Source organism: Dasypus novemcinctus, chromosome 1, assembly GCF_030445035.2.
Source record: "Dasypus novemcinctus isolate mDasNov1 chromosome 1, mDasNov1.1.hap2, whole genome shotgun sequence".
Taxonomy (NCBI): Eukaryota; Metazoa; Chordata; class Mammalia; order Cingulata; family Dasypodidae; genus Dasypus; species Dasypus novemcinctus.
This window is the reverse complement of record NC_080673.1, coordinates 124,104,216-124,120,359: the sequence shown is the minus strand read 5'-3', so window position 1 is coordinate 124,120,359 and position 16,144 is coordinate 124,104,216. Positions and strand designations below refer to the sequence as shown.

The 16,144-nt window shown below is 34.3% G+C and overlaps 1 protein-coding gene and 1 non-coding gene across 3 annotated transcripts in view; both read left to right on the top strand.

Annotated features, from left to right (window-relative positions):
- CFAP299 (cilia and flagella associated protein 299) overlaps positions 1 to 16,144 on the top strand; it is a 785,488-nt gene that overhangs the window by 262,273 nt on the left and 507,071 nt on the right. The gene's annotated exons all lie outside the window — the stretch shown is intronic.
- Positions 13,230 to 13,393, top strand: LOC111767163 (U1 spliceosomal RNA). Its single transcript, XR_002799054.1, has one exon. It is a non-coding gene; the product is annotated as a U1 spliceosomal RNA (small nuclear RNA).

Here is a 16,144-nt window from a genome sequence, read left to right as displayed (position 1 = left end):
GTATAAAATAAAGAATATATAAAAAGATATAGAACATGAGCAATACAGACACACATATATATATACACACATACCTAATAGGAGTCGCTGAAAAAGAAAAGTCAAATAATGATATAAAATTAAAACTAAGCACTGTACTTTAAGGAAAGCTTCCAGAAATAAAAGCCATGAAATTAATTAGTGGAAAGGCACATTACATTCCCGGGGAGGAAATAAAACACATCAGGAACAGCCACCACCAAGACATGGTCTTAAAAAAATGACAGGAATTTAAAGAAAAAGAAAAAAAAAAAAATTCTCTGGGGATATAGTCAAAGAGGCCAAGACTTATAAGGGAAAGTAAATCAGATTGTCATCAAACTTTTCAATATTTTATGTCAGCAGATGATGGAGTAACATATAAGAAACTCCAGGAAAGGAAATATGAGCCATGAAATTTATATCTAGCCAAACTAAACTTTATGTATAAAAGCTGCAAACCAGTTATCATGGATATGCAAGAACTCACAGAATATTTTTCCCATGATCCCTTCCTGAGGAATTAACTAGAGAATAAGCTTCACACAACCAAAGTGACAAAGTAACCAGAAAGACATCAACAAAAGGACTAATGGTGAACATTAAATATATTTTTATCTGTAAGACTAAGGCTCAGTGGGATATAGGGGAGACATTATAGCATAAAATGGTTCTATGCTATGACAATAAAAATTTAGTAATGCTCACAAATGGGTGTAGTATAAATGAGAGTATATGAAATATAAAGTACATTCACTAACTGCCTTATAGGTATTAATTAACATGGAGAAAAAGGCATATTATTCCAAATTGATGTTTAGGAATAAAAGAGTGTGAGGAAGAGATGCTGCTAATTAATTTCAATATTTTTCAGAATAGGAAAAATGGACATGTCAATAAAAAATGGGGAACAAGAGTATCATATAAAGTTGTTTGTTTGTATAAGATAATTATTTGAACAAAAACACATCTCTCTAAATGACAAGAAATATAGAGAAAAAGTGATGCAATTTAAGACTTCATATTGAAAATCTTTGTGTAAATATATGATGTAATATTAACCAATATGATATATATATACTACTTAAAGTAACAGGACAAAACTGAATTCATATGTAGCAATCATATCAATAAATGTAAATGAAGTTCACCCACTGAAACAACAGTCCATATTTTATACAAAGACACAAATAAAGAGGTACAGAAATGTAAAGAAAAAGATAAGGGTAAAAGTATATTAGGCAAATACAAATAAAAGCAACAAGAGCTACAATTTTGATATCTGATAAAATAGTATTCATATCAAAATACTTTAAAAGTGGGAAGTGAGTGTGGCTCCAGTGAGAAGGGAGGGAGCGAATGTGGCTAAAGTGGTTGAGCTCCTGTCCCCCACACGAGAGGTCCTGAATTCAGGTCCTGGTGTCTCCTGGAAAAAACAAAAATGAACAACAAGCAAAACAAATGTAAAAGCCAACTCAGGGAAGTTGATGTTGCTCAGTGGTTGCACACTGTCTTCCCACATATGAGGTCCTGTGGTTCCTAGTACGTAAAAAAAAAAAAAAAAAAAAAAGACAGTGAAGGACAAATTAAAATCCTAAAGACTGTAATTCAAAATTGTAGAAATCAGAGTCTTGATTATTATGTATCCAATAATGCAACTTTTATAAAACAGAAACCATAATAGAGAAAAAAATCAACAGAAGAAACACATGAATATATCTCTCAATCTGAGAAAGAGCAAATTGACAAATATTTACTAAAGCAATAAAAAGCAATATAATTAATAAGATGGATTTTATAAATAAAGAGCAAGCCCTAAAACTCCAATAGCAAAGAATACACATTTTCAAATCAACATGGAATATTTTCAAATTTGGACTGTAGCTATGGCACACACCCCAAAAAAATTCCTTTTACTATCCCCCAAATTACTTCAAATAGCATTACCAGATCACTATGCAATAAAATTTGACATTAGTAGTAACAAAATTTTAAAAAGTCTTTTAAAGTGGGAGTTAAAAACAAATATGGTATTAAATAACACTTGGGTTAAAGTGGAAATAGAATGAAAGAGTAGAATTTCCTGAAAATAACAATGAAAATATAGGTATCAGAATCTATATGATACCGTTAAATCAGTTTTCGGGGGAAGTAGTTTTCAGGGAAAATATTGTAGCTTTAAATATTTTATTGGTAAAAATGAAAAAATCAAAATAAATGAATCAAACATCCAAATCAAAGGAATTACAAAGTACCAAAAGAAAGCAAAAGGAAGGTATTAATTTAAAAATGTGAAATTAGTGAGCTAGACAAGTGAAAATGTAGAACGAATAAAATGCTAGGTCTTTGAAAAAAAAAGCAGCACAATAGATAAATCACTGCCTAACCAAATCAAGTTAAAAGGGAACAACCATTAAAATATAAAAAGAGAAATGACTAAATGAGTATAATCAAAACAGAGGACTTTAAAAAATCAATTGAGACTACTTTGGACAACTCTATCAAAACAAATTTGTAAACTAGATAAAATAGATAATCTTCTAGAAAAACACAGCTATTCAAAATTGGCCATAGGGGAGGCAAACTAAACTGATCAATTATTGTAGATAAATAGGGTTGGCGGTGCACAATATGGCAGTTTTTATGAGTTCAAGTTGGTGATCAGATTCATGAAACACATGGTTTTAACCTAATACTGCCTTTAAATATATTTACAGAAGATTTAGGACTAGAGATACAGTAAGCACAGTATCATTAACTTCTTAGAAGGTCTGGCAACTCCTAAATTACACAACATCAGTAGGACCCAGAGCACACACAGATCACTAAGCCAAAGAGAAGTTGTAACTTCATTTTCCGATGAATCATTCTAGACTGCCTACATTCCATTTTAAGCTCCTGCAATCTAGTGCAGTCCCTTCCAGCAAACAGAGCAGACACAGAAAATTCCATATTTATCTTTAATCTGTAGATCAAAAGAAAAATGTGCTGTGAGAATGGCCAAGAGATCATTCTCCTAGGCAGGCCTGGATCAATAGAGGCCCGAGGCTAAATTTAAAAAAAAAAAAGATATTTAGATTACTTAAATGTTTCATAAAAAATACAGGGGATTCTCATATGCCCTGCTCCCCACACTGCCCACATTTGCCCCCATAAACAACATCCTTCTTTAGTGTGGTACATTCATTGCAATTGATGAATACATTTTGGAGCATTGCCACTAAGCATGAATTATAGTTTACATTGTAGTTTACACTCTCTTCCACACAATTATGTAGTTTATGGCAAGATATATTATGATCTGTATCTGTCATTGCAATGTCATTCAGGACAATTCCCAAGTCCTGAAAATGCCTCTGTATTATACCCGTTTTCCCTCTCCCTATCCTCAGAACCTCCAGTGGCCACTGCCTCCACATCAATGATATAAATTCTTCCATTTCTAGAATTACAATAGGTCTCTAGTAGAATACCAGTAGGTACATTCTAGCGCATAGTTCTTTCCCCAGTCCTGAGGATTCTGCGATGGTGATGCCCACACCACCTTTAATCGAGAGGGGGTTTCAGTCTCATACAGCTGATGGATGGGACTCTTTTGCTTGCAGTTGTAAGCTCTCTTGGTTCCAAAAGGGGTAAAGGTAATGAGTTTACATGGCTAAGAGATTTCAAAATGAATTGGGAGATCATTTCAGAGGTTATACTTATGCACGTCTCAGCAGGATCTCATTGACAGTCGAATTAGACACCACCCCAGATAGCAAGTCTCCTGAGTGCTCCGGAGACACTTAGGCACTATGATCAGGGCAGTTAGCTCATGAGTTCTGTGCCTTGACAGTGGGCCCTACTGTGAGATTTGTGCTGCCCAGTGGGACTCAGTTGTGGTTTCCCTACACATGGCTTTTTAGTCCCTTCTATTTGAACCTGTAGCTGTGCTGGAGTTTTTAAGTGTACGACCAAGAGACTTGAATCCTTGGACTGTCCATGTGCTAGCTAGGCCCTGAGCCTCAACAGAGCTGCAACTCCTACTCTCCAGTTCATTGGTCTCACCGAGGACAACTAACAAAGAGGTAAAGATAGACAACCACCATACTAAGGAACTGAGGCTAATTTTTGATTCAGAGTAGCTATAGAGCACCATCACAAAAGTGCTCCAGACCCAGATGATTTCACAGGGAATTCCACCAAACTTTTAAAAACATATGATCTTACATGTTACTTAGACCCTCCTAGAGTATTGAAAAAGAAGAAAACCTTCCAAATACATTTTATGAAGTGTGTATATTGATTCACGAACCTTACAATGATTACACCTAAAAAGATACTTGCAGACCAATCTCACTTATGAATATGATGCGAAAATCTTAAAAACATAAAAATGTATTAAAAAATATCATGAGTAAGTGGGGTTTATAGAAATAGAAAGAGACAAAACAACCCTAAGGAGAAAAATCATAGTTATTTCTATTTGGTTATTAATTGCTGCAAATTAAACCACCCTAAAACTCAGTGGTTGACAGTAATAATCATTTATTTGCTCATGATTCTGCAGTCTGGACAGGTCTTGGTGAGAATAGCCTGTGTCAGCTCCATGTAGTGTCTGTTAGGGGTGGAATATACAAATGATTTCTTCATTTACATGTTGCCTCAAGCTGGGATAACGGGAACAGCTAAGGATTGGCCAAGCACTTCTCTCTCTCTGTTTCTATTCTCCATGTAGCTAGCTTGGACTTCCTCATAATATGACAGATTCAGGGAGGTTGGACTTCTTTCATGGTGACTGCTTTCTCTTAAAAGGCAAAATTAAGAGCTTTCAGACCTTCTTAATGTCACCTCTTCATGTCAGTCCTCCCATTTTATATAGATCAAATGGAGGGGTAATAGATTCCATCTCTTGATAGGGGAGTGCAAACTCTCATTACCAAGGAATGAATAGGATGGAGGTATTGTTGCAAACAACTTTAGGAACATAAGCTATCACATTTATATATTTAAAGTAATCCTGGTAATTTTTTTAAGGAACTAGAGAATTTAATTATAAAATCCATTTAGCAAAAGCAAACAAGCAAGAATATCCAGGAAAATCTTGAACAGAAGAGAAGCTAGCCCTACCAAATATTAAAACATACATATAGCTTCAATAATTACCATAGTGTGGTAATTATAGACTCAAAATATATATGGAAATTCACTGTATGATAGACGTTTTAAAAAAATAAGCAAATAAGGAGAAAACATTCAAATTCTAGAAGAAAACATGCATGAATTCCTCTGTAATTTGGAAGTGATTCAAAATCAATAACCAGTAAGGAACAGACTGATAATTTTAATAACATAAAAATGTACCATAAGCAATATAGAATGACAAAGGAAAAATTGGGAAAGATTTTCGCAGCTTATATTGCAGACAAATAACTAAAATTCCTCCATTTAACCTGGCTCTAGTCAAGTTTCTTGACATATCAATTTATAGGAAATACAGGAGAAAGAGGAACATGTTAAAAGATCCCATGAAAGTGCAATTAGCAAAAGCCAGTGTATAATAAATTAATAGTTTTCTTGAACAATTAAATTACAACTGGAAAAAAGTGAGATGGAGTATGAAAGTATAGATTGAAAGACACTTAAGACAGATCAGCCACTTGTCATAGCTGGGCCTTATCTGGGTACTGATAAGAGATAACTGGGGAAACATGAACACTGCCTGTATATTGTATAATATTGTGAAATTATTCTTTATGTTCTAAGTGTGATAATTTTATTGTATGTATTTTTTAAATTAGTCTTTATCTTTCATGCTTATATTTACAGATTAAATGATATGTCTGGAATTGGCTTCAAAATAATCCAGATAGGAACATGTGAGAAGTAGGGTTTAGATGAAACGATACAGGCTGGGAGTTTATATTTGTTGAAGCAGAGTGTTAGGTAATGTTGGTCCAGTATACAAATCTCCCTTCTTTTAAATATGCTTAAAAAAAGTAAAGTATAAAGCAAATGTATTAAAGTATTTATAAAGTAAAATAAATTAAAGTTAAATAAATGAACTCTTATGGAATCATTACAAAATATAAATAAAAATAAGTTAAAAATTCCAGTAAACAAACCTCTATGGAATCATAAAATATAAATAAAAATATAAAATGAGATTTACCCATTTTAGAATCATTTAGATTCTCATTTAGAATCAAGGTATACCAATCCAACAAAATGCCTCCCTTCTTTTATGTATGAGCATCTTAGTAGTGACAGATGTAATGAGCAAAAGGCTTGCGTACCATAAACTTCACAGTTAAGAGTATTTTTCACATTGATGAATATGGGTTATCTCACTGACTCCTCATTATTGCATATTGCCCTGTGAGTTAGATACAGTTATTATTTACATTTTACAGGTAGGCAAAACAAATAAAAGAGGGGTCCAAGAAGAAGACTCAACTGACTTTCCAGGGGTCATGTCATAGTATGTAGCATGGAGTTATACAAAGGGTCTGATGGGCTGATGGATGTTTCTATATTTGGGACCACGCAGGCATGTATATCACACAATTCCCTTCCAGAATAGTGAATAAAGAGAGTGTAAGATACAAATACATTATTTCCTTGTGATGAGTATACCTTGCCTCTCCACACAAATCCCTCAACTCCCTCCATTCTCCCTTATTCCTTCATCTACTGGGTTGGTTAGTAACCCTTTCCTTATGCCTTTGGGAATGTAGTTGCTTCTAGACACGTTCTCAAGTCCAAGGTTCAATACAGAAAAGGCTTTATTCTCATAAGGCTTTTATAGAAAACCTTGGATTTGGGAAATTTGTAACTACTCAAAGTGAATTTGTCAGTATGAAATGTCATATTCTTAACTTTTCTAGAGTTAATATATGTCTCAAGCTGATAGTTTCCAGGAGTCCTTTCTGGTTGGGAAGAAGGACCCTACCTGGGCAGTTGAGTATGGCTTGAGAAAAAATATTAACAAAAATTGTTTCTACAAATGAATGTCCTTGAGCTCTGAGTTTTCCTGATCAAAAAGGTAAATTTGGATGAAATCCAGCCTTAGCCAAAGGTGAACTTTAGCAAGTTAGAAAACGGCACCCGTATTCAAGTTACTAGACAGCCATTTACTAGAAAATCAACAATGACTGTGATATTAAGGGCAACTTCTGAAGTTGTCTGAATCAGACGATGTAGAACTATAAGTGTTAGCCTTGTTTGAGCTCTGTCTCCCCAGAGGAAGTGGCATCTATTTTTGTTGATTTTGTTTACATTAAGTGTACCACATGGGCAGCAATGGGTCTTTCTACAAATGGGCAATTTATATCACATATGCTCACAAAGTCCTGGATAGTTCTGGGAAAATAACCATATACCAAACTGGTTGAGGGTTTCTGATATACCAGGTGTTGAAATTCAGGTTACTACAATGGATCATCCAAATAAGGTGGCTCAGCCTCAAACTTGAACATCGAGCTTACTCTATGACAGTGGTTCTCAAAATGTGGTCCTCAGGAGCATGACCTAGCAACTTGTTAGAAATGTATATTCTCAGGCCCCAAGCCATGCCTGTGGAATCAGAAAGTCAGGTTGGGGGCAGGGTGGAGAGGAGGATGGAAAGCTCTTTTAATAAATTCTCCAGGTTATACTGACACACACTAAATTTTGAGAACAATTGCTCTGTGATATGCCTTGCATTTATTAAGTACCCAAGTGAACATTTCTGCTTTCTGACCTAATTCCATTACTTTCTTCTGTTCCAATTTGTTCCACTAACAAAAAGAACTCTGGTGTCCCCTTGGATGTTGGATCTAAGTTAATTTAATTCAATAATGTTCATATCTTGCCACCTTGAAATCTGCGGCCAGGATTCAAACTGCATCCCCCCATACCTTGCATGTGGCCTGCCACAGGAGTTTAGTGAACATTTTCCCTCTTCTGATTTATGTGTGTTTAGGAACTGAAAATATGTTTCTCAGTAACTCACCCTTTTAGTATATGGGCAGTATAGTGCAGTGGTTAATAGTTTTAATTCTGGAGCAAGAAACTTTGTGATGAAACATAGCTCCCTAATTCACTTGACTCTGTGCAAGTTATATATCCTCTCTCTGCCTCAATTTTCTCACATATTTAAGTGGGGATAGATAATAATAGTACTTATAGTACTTATAGAATAGTACTAACATAGAACTTAGTAGGAAAATAAAATGAAATAATACTCGCTGTGCCTAGCTGTACATACTAGGTATTAAATAAGCATTTTGTAGTCTTCCTAGTGCTCTCAGGCATTGTGTCTCTAAAACAAAAGCCTTTGAAATTCAAGTTTATGAATAATTCCCAATCCGTAAAGAGTTCCTGAAGTTGTACCTGCAGAATCTTGATCTCTAGCAGTTCCCTAATTCCAAGGCTTGCTAAACCTGTGACATTGCAGTGACATCATCTAATCACAACTTAAAGGCTTTATTTGCTCCCATATTTGACATTGTGTTCCACTCAAGCAATTTCTCTACAGTATTTTCTAGTGACTGTTTTCTACCATGGTTCCAAACTTTTCTTAGTGGCTCGTTCTAGAGCAGCAGCCCACTTCTTAGTGGGGGACCCTGTATCAGGGATTCAAGGAAGGCAATGTTCTTAGACAAGACCAAGGATGCCTGTCACCTTCTTTCCCTCCTAAGCAAAACTCTACTTTCTTAAGAACTTGTCCAGGGTTAAATCCAAGAAGTAGATTAAAAATTGATTTTCAGCTTCCCACCAAGAAAGAGTTTCTTATACTTTCTCAATTTATTGAACCTGAATAATGCCTCAAAATTCTAGTTCTTTGTTTCAAATATTCATTCTTAAATATCATATATTCCAGTGTTTATAATGCCTATCTGTAGATGGTATTTGTATTAGTCAGCCAAAGGGGTGCTGATGCAAAATACCAGAAATTGGTTGGTTTTCATAAAAGGTATTTATTTGGGACAGAATCTTACAGTTACCAGGTCATACAGCACAAGTTACTTCCCTCACCAAAGTCTTTTGTCTTGTGTTGGAGCAGGATGGCTGCTGAGGTCTGCCAGGGTTCAGACTTCTGGGTTCTTCTCTTCCTGGGGCTTGCTTGTCTCTGGGCTCAGGTTCCTCTTTTCCAAGAGCTTGCCTATCTCTGGGCTCAGGATTCCTCTCTTCCTGGGGCTTGCTTCTTTTTCCTCACAACCAAGCTCCTTTGTGTGCTTACTTCCCAGGGCTCAAGTTGAAGACTCCAGCATCAAAACTCCAATGTCAAAACTCCAACTCTGTCCTTTGCCATGTCTTTTATCTGTGAGTCCCAATCCACCAAGAGGCAGGGACTCAACACCCTACTAACACAGCCCAATCAAAACCCTAATCATAATTTAATCATGCCCAGGTACAGACCAGTTTACAAACATAATCCAGTATCTATTTTTGGAGTTCATCAATATATCAAACTGCTACACTATTCAAAGGATTTTCCCAGTTCACAGGAATTGAAGATGACTCCTGGCCATTATAAGTCCAGATTTTGGTTTCACCATACCAAGTGATATTTTAGAGTAATGATTTAGTTTGAGCTACATCTGGATAGTACAGTAGCTCCCCACATATACTCTAGGGCTTAGATTTGCCTCTCTTTTCACAAAAACCAATAAATATATTTTTAAACTTTTTTCAAAAACCTTGAAGAAATTGATGAATCAGTAAAAACAGGCAAGTTTTCTTTGGGGTAACCCAGGGGTTTATACAGAGGGCATCATACATCAAACCTTCCTAACAGTCTTCCTTGGGTATTTTTCTTTTCAAAGTCCCACACTGATAGCTCTTCTCTGCCATACAGTCCTCCCCACCCCCAGCCATTCATATATTCTTCTTCTCTGAGCATTCAAGCACCCAACCCCTCCTAATGCATGACAGAAAAATATGAACTGTGGTTCCCACTTCGATTGTTTTCCTCTCATGGGGAGTTGCCCTCTGGACTTCCATTGTATCAAATTCTCCATCTCCTTCTTTAACTTTAAAAAATTATTAATTAATTGGCAATACACTTATAGAGACCAGATATATAGCATAAAGACATTGAGCCTCAAAACCTTCAGCTTTCTAGAGCCTCTTTGATTTAAGGGGCAATGCAAGATCAGTCTCAGAATGCTATAGAATAATGAGATTGATTCCTACGGATAAGAGTCTGGAAGCAGGCACATCAAAGTTTACCATACAGACTAAATGGTAATTTTCCTTGCTTTCTGTTTTCTCATTGACTTTCACTGCAGAAAAAAATAGCCAAGAGATCAGGAAGTATAGTCCAAATCAGGAAAAAAGATTTATCTGTCTCCCGGAAGAAAATAAAGTTCTTAAAGAATAAAATTTAACCCATTCAGAGACTATCTCTTTCCTCTCTAAGCAACCTTTTTTTCCCTAAGTGTGAGAACATCTTAACCTATCATATTTAAGAATGAACTAGGGGTTTTTGCCAAATGTACAGAAACAAAGAGTTAAGGGACACTTTCTCACACAGAAGCCAACTCATTTTTTCTTTCCTAAAGAAAAACTCAAGTTTTCACCCAAGGGGAGTAGATTTTGCTGATGTAGGACTATATAGATTTTAGGACTCCTGCTTGGGTTTTCCTCAAAATAGAAAATGAAAAGAAACAGCTGTCTAGTGTGCATGTTAGCACTTCTCATCTTTCTTCTTGGGCTTCTGAGAGTGGAAGTATTTCCCAGGGATGCTGATAGCTTTACTGTGTATTTGGGTGGGTAAAATGGTGACAATTTTCTTTTCAACAGAAGTTTGATTCTCATTTCTTCTAACCAATAGATGAATTTTATTTCCCAAATATTCTTGTCCTTTTCTGAAGACAGAATATATCGATTACTTCTAAAAATTCCATGGAAATCATAGTTGTGGTATTAAATTTCCTAAACAATACATCTTTCTAAATGTAATTCTTACTGACCTAATTCCTAAGGAACATTATTTCAATTAAATTAAAAGAAAACAAAATGTGACCAAGAATAACTCAAGAAAAGGCAGGAGATCCAAAAACCACACACAGGTTTCAACTCCACTATTTTTTCCTCTTAGATCTTTAAAAAATAATCTCTCTGATATTAAAAGAGAATTCTCTTGTTGATTTGGGGCTCAAAAGGAAGGACTTGAGATTGTTCACTGATTGCTTTTCTTTTCCTTCTTTCATTTTGGCTGACAAAAGCTATTTCAGTATGTACATACTAAATCACACCAAAAAAGTTAAAAGCAGAATAAGAATGACATAGTCTGAAATTTTCATCAGCTTTTTGGCAACTATATGTTGCACTATTTTAAATTTTACATTGTATTCTAATGTATCAGAGTCATTAAAATATCGTATGAATTATTAAATCAATGAAAATCTCAAATTTTAAAATTTGTAATATGCTTTGTTTTAATTATAAATTTATTTTCTGCCAACGCAACAACCAAAAACTTCAATACCTTTCAGGGAAAGATGGTTGGTGTAAAACGAAAGAACAGAATAATAGCAAGAGATGTGTTTCTAAAAAGATAAAACAATGAGTATTCATCTTGATTATTTAACATAATTAGTTAAATGTCACATGACTACCAGAAGGGTATAAAATTAATCCCAGAAAAGTTACAACCAAGGTTATGTAAGTCATTTTCACATTCACTTTCAAGGGAAAGAAGTAAAAAATGAATATTGTTGAAAGGTACTCATCGAGTTTTCTAGCATTTATTGTGGTGATCATATTTTTTTCTCCTTTAATCTGTGAATATAGTAGATTACATTAAACACTTTTCTGACACAAATTGTAGTGTTAACTACAACAACTAATGTTTACAGAGATCTTACTACAGATTAAGAAGCCTATACTCTTGTGCATCAGGGTACATGCACAGGAAATTCTACCAGCCTGTTTATAATAGTCCCAAATGATAAACAACATTGAGGTCCAAAAATGATAGAAAGGATAAATAAATAGTGGCATATTCACAAAGAGAATATAACAATGAAAATAAGGTACATCTACATGCATCAACATGTATGGAACATAAAAATATTAAGCAAAAGCATGAGTGACCATATAAGTCAGAGGTTGAGCTAAGGAAAAGCACAGAGGTAAATATACAAGTGAGAAAGTAGTTACCTCTAGAATGGGGAACACAGAATTGTGAGCAGGAAGGGGTAAGATGGGGTTTCTGGGATGTAGCCATTATTCTATTTCTTGACCTAGTGATGAGTTACAGGGGTTGGTTTTATATAATTGATTTAACTATATTTAAGTGCTGCCCCATTTTTTTGTATGCATATTATATTTCACACTTATAAAGGTTAGAATGATCTTATAATGAGTATATTATTTTAATATAAATTCATATTCAAGATAAGGAATGTATTTCTCTATGCCAAGTCAAATCCCTATGTCATGGTTTATGTCATTTGGGCCCTTTTGTGGTGATCTGGCTTGAAATTCTTTGTACCTTGTTAAAGAGACCTGGAGGAGATCCAACAACTGACTTGAATAACCATCTAACAGATGGTAAACAGGAGATGAAAACTTTCTAACTTATCCCCCATGATAAAGGAAAATTTGAAGTAGTTCTCAGTTGTATAGAAGAGGTGATAAGGCAAGCAAGATAATATACAAGAAAATAAATAAAATGTGGAAAATAAGTTCTAAAACTCACCATAAAGAAGAAATGTGAAGATTTACTGATGTGTGAGGTATTTATGAAAATTTTACTTTAGGAAAAGTAGGAATTTTTTTCCTAATTAATATAAAGAACAAAGCAAAAAAGGTATCATGTCCTGGAGCAAATGCACAAGATGATTTTTCTCTGAGAAAGCAACAGGAACTTTACTTCAGAATATGTTAGAAACATTCTCCCATATTTAATTGTCAAATGAAATGTCTTGTCTAAAGCTTCACACATTAAGATAATTAAAATAATTTTTTAAAATCAGTTTTGCAAACAATTTTCCATTTTGGCTTCTTAAAATCAAAATTACGTTATTTGAACCATGCAAATAGTTCTGTTAGTAAACTTGTCCATGGGAAATAAAACTATTTCTGTAAACTTTTTTCATAGATAATGCTTGCTTTTTTTTGTGTTTAGGAGGTATTGGGGATTGAACCTGGGACCTCCTACATGCAAAGCAGGTGCTCAACTGCTGAACTACATCCACTCCCCTGCTCTACTGCTTGTTTCTTAAGAAGATAAAATTATTGTACTTACCTGGCAGGGGCGATACCATGATCACGAAGGTAGCTTACCCAGGATGAGGCTTATCCATTGCACTCCGGATGTGCTGACCCCTGCGATTTCCCCAAATTCGGGAAACTCAACTCCATAGTTTGTGGTAGTGGGCGACTGCATTCTCGTTTTCTCCTACTAAAAAAAAGGAAGAAGAAATTATAGAACTTCTATAATAAACATCTACTCATCTATTATTGGTGTGGTGACTTCACTCTCCATTAAATTTTTCCAAACTGAGTGTACAAAACATCATTTTAAAGCAACTGAGACACAGTTTGAATTACATATTCAAGTAAGTGTTAATGGGATATATGTAAGTTCTAGAAATGTAAAATGTTGGCGTGTCAGACTTCACTGGTTTTCAAAGAAATCAAAAGTATTTCTGAATAGAGAATTTAATCAGAATTCCAGTGGAGATTTATAGCTGTTTAGTTTTCCATAGAGGTACTCAGGACCTCCAGACTCTGATCAACTAGGGTCAACTCCAGATGAAGATAGCAGACATCTCCCATCTAACATAGACTTGCTAGTTTAGGTTTCTTCTTCCCAGTGTATTTTCATTATTTCCATGATGTGAAAATATTATGATGTATATGTGATATTTCACAATAGTGTGAGACTCCAGTATATTAGAATAAATACCTTGTTATCAGCGAGATTTAGATTAAAAGCTCAATTACCAGCTGATTATAATCAAGTCTTTTAAACTGTGAGTCTCAATTCTCTATAAAGTGGAAATAAGCATATGCTCTTTTAGGGCCTGATTTGAACATAATTGAAAATGTGTACAAAGTGCTTAGCACAGAGACTGTTAAAAAGATGGTGCCCAATAGGTAAAAATTATTTCTATTAAAATAGATTTCATCCCAGACTTGATTTTTGTGTGATTATTCAGAAACTACTTATTAGAACATATCTTAATAGTTAATTAAACCTTGCCTATTGGAACACAATTATACATTTAAAATTCTATGATTAATGATTACTAGGTCATAAGTATTTACTGAAAGGAATTACAATCTTTAAAAATAAATGAAGTTTTAAGGTCCATAAAATTGCACATTAGTCCATTTGCAAGCTTTTGAAAATACTTCTATTTTAACAGTTTTCCAAATTTGTTTATTTTGTATTATGTATTCTTTCCCCTGGAGTGTTAATCTAATAATGTGAAAATGTGTAATTTATAAAACACATTCATAAATCAGAAAACTGGTAGCCTAATTGTTGAGGTTTAAAAATATGTTTAAAGTCATTCATGTAGGATAATATAAATATCTGTAGCTAATGGTTAAAGATAGTTGGTAAAAATTAACTCATCCATATAACTTTTATCCCATTTTGAAAGTGTAGCAGAGTGTAAATAACAAAAATGGAGTATTTGCCTATATAAAACTTAAAACCCTAAGGTTTTGTGACAGACCTACTTCACCTCTTGAGGAAGTAACTCCTTTTTTTTTTTTAACATTTATTTAAGCAGTGCTTTTCAGGTCACTGCCTTTTAAACTAGCCTAGTTAAATAAGAATAATACATATTAAAGATTTTAGAATTTCTTACCACACACTTTGCATGAGAAATTTCAGGTTTTCAGATGTAGCATGGTATATGAATGATTATTTATTTAACTTTTTTCTCAGTTGGAAATAGCTTTGGGGTCATAGACTCTTTTCCTTTCTGTTGCCAATTTATATAATAAAAATATTTCTGTCTTCCTCATAGAGCTTATAGGAAGTGATTAAATTTTGCGTATTCAAGATGTGAATATTAGTAAGAAAGGAACCTTATGATTTTAATGTATTTTCAGTGTAATAGTCTCATTCCTTAGACTCATTGTAAGTAATGATGCTTGATGGTTGATGATAAAATGTGATAAGTTTTTAAAATCACAAGTATTACAGCTGTTAGGGGGCTTACTTCATTTAGCCCACCATGAAACCCTGGCTCAGAAAATGTGGACTTGATCTAAACAGTTGGTAACTGAGTGGAAATTATAAACTAATCTCAAATATTATTTTTCAGTTGAATTTCCATTATCTTATGCTTCTATTTAAAAGGCTTAATTTTCTGACTGTTGTAAAAAATAATCTTAATCACAGAATTAATAGGGTCTCCTGGTAAATCCTTAAAATATTAGAGAGAAGACTAAATTTCAATTTGATCATCAAGCCAATCCCACAACACCATCTTTTTCAGAAGAGTAAGCAAATTTAAAATGTTTACTATATCTTTTGAAAATGATAGAAAAATTCAAAATGACAGTGGTCAAACAAAATAAAAATTTTCAGTCTCATATTCAAGAAGTCCAGAGATTATTAATCAAAGCTGTATTGTTGTCCCTATACCTTTTTTCTTATTTTTCTATAATAGTGGCCTCCAATTAAAGGCAAAGATGGCAGCTGGGAGTTAGGCATTATATCTACATTCCAGTACAGGAAAAATGGTAACCCCCTTCTCTTTCAAGTATACTTCCTAGAAGTTGCATATCATTTTCACCTGGATCCAATTTTGAAAAAGTTAGTTACATGGATACATTTAGCTGCAAGAAAGGTTAGGAAAGAGAATAGAGTATTCTGGGCAGCTATATGCCCAGATAAAACTTTGGAGCTTCCATCTTAATGAAACATCCAATAGTGTCTTCCATAGTTAAGTGTCCAGTGGCAACAAGACTTCTCCTGCCAAAGTATTTCCTTTCCCTTCATAGCTCAGATATCTGCTGAAAACTTGAGCCATCAGCAGGAGAACTAGGGTATTAGAAGTTCCTTCCCTATTAGTGAATGTCACCTAGAAATACTTTACTCCTCTGGCATTTCTTGTCTGATATACCTGGAGATTATTTTGTTCTTCCTTGACACTGTCATAAACATCTGTGACGGTAATTTCTTTTATGA